Raw genomic sequence first — 4,567 nt, 5'->3', positions numbered from 1 at the left:
AATGGTAATACCGGATACATAGGTGTCCGGTATTACCTCCAATTTTATACCGGACAGGCAGCAGAATTACCAGACACCTGGCAACCCTACTCTCACCCCCCCCTTCCCTTCATCCTCTCACCCCCCCCCCCCTGTCATTACCACCCCCAGACTCCTGCCACCTCCTCCCGATTGGCTGCATTACGCAGCAGCCAATCAGGATGGAGGAAGCTGCCCAGCCCCCTAGCAGCAGCAGCAGCCCTGCTCTATCCCTTCTCGGGGGAAATCCCACGATTGGTTACTAAGTTCGGAGAAATAATACCGGCATGACCGGTATTATCTTTCATTTTTTGCCGGACAGAGTAACCAAATACCGGGCTGTCCGGTTCAATATCGGACACCTGTCAACCCTACTAGGGTTAATAGTGGCAACCTGGTGAAGTCACATCCCCTCGTGTTGCAGAATTATAGCAACTTATAGGCACATGTCTCGGCCTGTATGCTGCTGGGACCACGACAGGGTGAGGGCCTAACTACAGTTTGACTCTGTCCAATCACTGGTCAGAGTTGTATGGTCCCTCCCCCTGTATAAAGATGTGGGTTGCTCTAAATTGAGGAGTTCTGTGCTAGCCATGGGCTAGAGTTCAGTCTCACCCCTTAGGGCAGGGGTGCGCAAACTGGGGGGCGCAAGATTTTATGGGGGGGACGCGGCAGTTACAGAATCCCTGCGCTCTTCACCAAGGCATTTAAATGCTGGGGGAGGCGTGAGGCCTCTGTAACTCCCTTATCTGCTCTCTGACGGCTCATCGGCGACGCATCCCCATGGCAACACACATCAAATGACGCAGCAGGGTCACGTGACATCACATGACCCGCGACCTCATTTGACACCGGCCCCTAGGAGAGGGGGTGTGTGTGAGCGCAGGCCTGCCAGGCAGGGGGGCGCAGCTCAGGAACTTTGCGCACCCCTGCCTTAGGGGGTCAGAGAGTTCTATTCTGCTCCTTAGAGAGTGGGTGTCCAGTCCAGGACTAGCGTTCCTGCATCACCCCTTAGGGGGGATGAGTATCTCTAGTCCTAATCCAGGAATAAGCATCTACAACTATCCAGGGAGAGCGGGATCCCAGAGGGAGATCTCTGAATGGATCCATCTATGATAGAGGGACCCAGGGAATACCTTATAGGCTGAATAGACCAGGCTGGCCAGATCTTAGAAAATCCTCCTGGTCTTGGATAACAGGCAGGGCTGAGTTTCCCAGGTGCAGAGTCCTAGAAGCTAGGTGACCAACAGCAAGCTACCCTTACTTACAGGGAGTAGGTGAATCCATACTCCTTGTTCAATACGGTCGTGGGGTACTAGCGTTCTCCATGTCTGCATGGAACTCCTGCCTTGAGGGGGAGCGGTTACTCGCAGAATGCCCTATGAATGTGCACTAGGAAAAGCCTGTTCTGATATGCTGCAGTCTACTATGTTCTATGGGCTTGTACAATAAGATGCTTATTTCATGGATCTGATGTGTCGAGTCAAGGACTGTTGTATTCTGAATAACTACCAACCAGTTTATAAAGTTCCTGGTGCTCTTTTTGCCTGCACCTACATCCACTCAACAGACCCTGTCTGAGCCAACGTGGAAGAAGACCCTGAGATCCAAGGTAACCCTATGAGCTAACACTCTAATGAGCAGGTCTAAGCCCTGCCAGTAACATCAGAGAGACACTGTTATTTATGTACACCCTATCTTCTACAGCTGGGGGAGGGGGGCGCGTAGGGCGTTACATATTTATTAACGTTCAATTTATTATATTATAGCCAGCTCCCCCCTGGGTCCCACTTGGCTGCCCCGCATACCTCCGCTGCCGTTAGTGCGGGTGCCGCCGGAGAGACGGACCCGCCGGTCAGTCATGGAGGTGTCCAGGGAGCGCTGCGGCAGGCGGGGTGGCGAGCGGGTTGCCGGAGTTCCGTGGCGGCTCCCTTCGCAGGGCGCCGCCATCTTGTCGATAGCCGCACATGTGCAATGATGATTCACGCATGTGCAGAGAGCCCCGAGGTGCAGTGGCCATCTTAGAGATCGCGCATGTGCAGTGCCATCAGATAGCGGTGACCATATTAAGTTAGGCTCCGCAGGGGAACTACAGTTCCCAGCAGCCTCTAAGGCTGCTATCACATGGGCATGAACAGCCAATAGGGCTACCTGGATCACAGCCAGCTAGTGGTTAGGTTTGGTGTGAATCTGAGAGCCACGTCAGTCGGAAGGGGGAGCAGAACATAGCAGGTAGTGTCCTTGGAGCCCTGGACTAGGCCTAGTTTGCCCCCTTAGGCCCCATGTTAGCCCTGAGTCCCCAATCAGCTTGTGGGTGCTTCAGGGACAAACCCTTAGATAGGGACATTGCCCCTTTAGATCTATAGTGTCAGGGACAAAGCTAAGACGCCGCGCAGTACTTGCGGCCTGTGTTCTGGGACCTGACCACCACTGCAAGACAGAGACTCTCTTCAGGTGGGACACTCCAACGGGAGTCCACACCACGCAGAGGCGGACGCCGTCGCGAACGACAACTACGTGGGACCAGACTGATCCTAACAGCAGCCAACAGTACCCAGGTGCTGAAGCACCTGGCAGGAATCACGCTCAGCAAGTGCACCAACGATTCACACACATTCTGTGGGTAGCGCTACCGCACTTTGGGGTGGGTTGTGGCTCCTGTAGACACCGGGTGGTTAGGTGCCCGGGGCACCTCAGTACTTTGGGGGAAACCTCAACAGGGTGTGGACAAGGTGGTTGGACAGTGGGGCACTGTGTGGGGGTACGGCCGTGCGAGGCCTGTATGGTATGCATTATTGTGTTATTAGTATATGTATGTTTAGTACACCTGTTATTATATACCTGTGTGGGTATTCATTGTATTGTGTCCTGTGAAGGGGTTACCAGTGCTGCTAGGATCCCTCACAGGTGGAGGCGCTGTCACCAGATCAGATACACCCCAGGCTCCCTGCAGCGGAGGATCAGGCCTCCTGTGAGCCTATTAGGTAACACACCACACGTAGTCACCCTAGACACAGGGGTAAGGGGGCTACAATAGCATAACACATTTCTATACCACACTTGAGATCTTCATCAGGACTGTTGCCATGTGAGGCATTGTCACTTTGGCTATGCCTACGATTTCATAATTTAAACACCCGTTCCACTGGTAGTAACTGGAAATAAGCACTTATTTGACAATTTTGTCGGGGGACCCACTTTGTTTCCCATTAAACTGTTCTTTGAGTTTGATACTATACATTAGGATTGGCCAACTCCAGTCTTCAAGGGCCACCAAGAGGTTTTCAGGATATCCCCACTTCAGCACAGGTGTCTCAATCAGTGGCTCAGACGACACCCTGTGCTGAAGCAGGGATATCCTGAAAACCTGACCTGTTGGTGGCCCTTGAGGACTGGAGTTGGCCATCCCTGCTTTACACAGTTGTATATATTGGTGTACTCTGACCATGCTTGTTTCTTCTTGTTATAGATTGAAGCATGGGTGGTAGGAAGGAAATATAATAATTGTATATTGTTTGTGTTTATGCTTTCTTTCTCTCATACATTTCCCACATTATTAGAATAAGGCTCTGGCAGTGCCAACTTTATTTATTCTGTTCATGTTGATTTATCTAAGAGAAATGCTGCACTAAATACTGTATAATATAATAGGATTCAGGTGAGCCTGTCTCTGCTAATCTGGAGTCACTTATTCACCTAAAATGTGAAAGCGAATCAAGTTTTGATACTGTGCGGGAGTTTTGGGATCCTCCACAGGCCAGGTCACCCCTTTGTGGAGCAATGCATATCAGCACCATCTAGCACCAAACATATAAATACCTCATTGAGGGAATCTCTAAATGTGTACAATCAAAGATACTATTTGACATTGGGCTGAGGATCTTCCAAAGTTCTTAAAAAGACCCAGTCATGTGGCCAGAGAAAACCTATTAGGGAATGAGATAATAGGGACTGGCAGAGCCTACCCCGAAAGAATGTCAATCTTATGTGTAATGTACTGTATAAGATCAGTGGTTATACTTTTACAGAGCTGTCATGTGTTAGTAAGTCGTATCAGGGTTGTCTGGTCTTTTTAGAAGAGAAAGAGTTAGCCCGTGTCCATAGTAAGCGCCGCACAGAAAAGCCTGTAGGGCAATGTGCACAGCCATAGAGCGGCGCGCAATACGGCGCGACAAATTTTTCGCAAGACAAAATCTTTTGATTTTGTCTTGCGACGGCCGGGTCACGTGTGCGGTTCAGCCAATGAGGGCGAACCGCTCACGTGACGTCACGCCCCCAAACATCGAATTGGAGCTGCTCTTGGTTGCGTCTCCTCCTCCAGACCCCACGGGCCACCTGTGCAGCAGGCGCGCGTGACGTCACACACTCGGACGCAGCACCTACAATGTACAAGGCCTTATTACATTTCAAAGCAGCTACAGGTTTCAGATGAAAGAGGCCAGTCCTCCTTCGAAGTGTTGCATCTGCAGAAGATTCTTTTGTTCACAAAATACACTGCTTGACGTTGGCCCAAAATCCTTTTCACATCTCCAATAAATTACCACAGGCA

This window comes from Ascaphus truei, chromosome 7 (assembly GCF_040206685.1).
Source record: "Ascaphus truei isolate aAscTru1 chromosome 7, aAscTru1.hap1, whole genome shotgun sequence".
Taxonomy (NCBI): Eukaryota; Metazoa; Chordata; class Amphibia; order Anura; family Ascaphidae; genus Ascaphus; species Ascaphus truei.
This window is presented reverse-complemented; position numbering follows the sequence as displayed.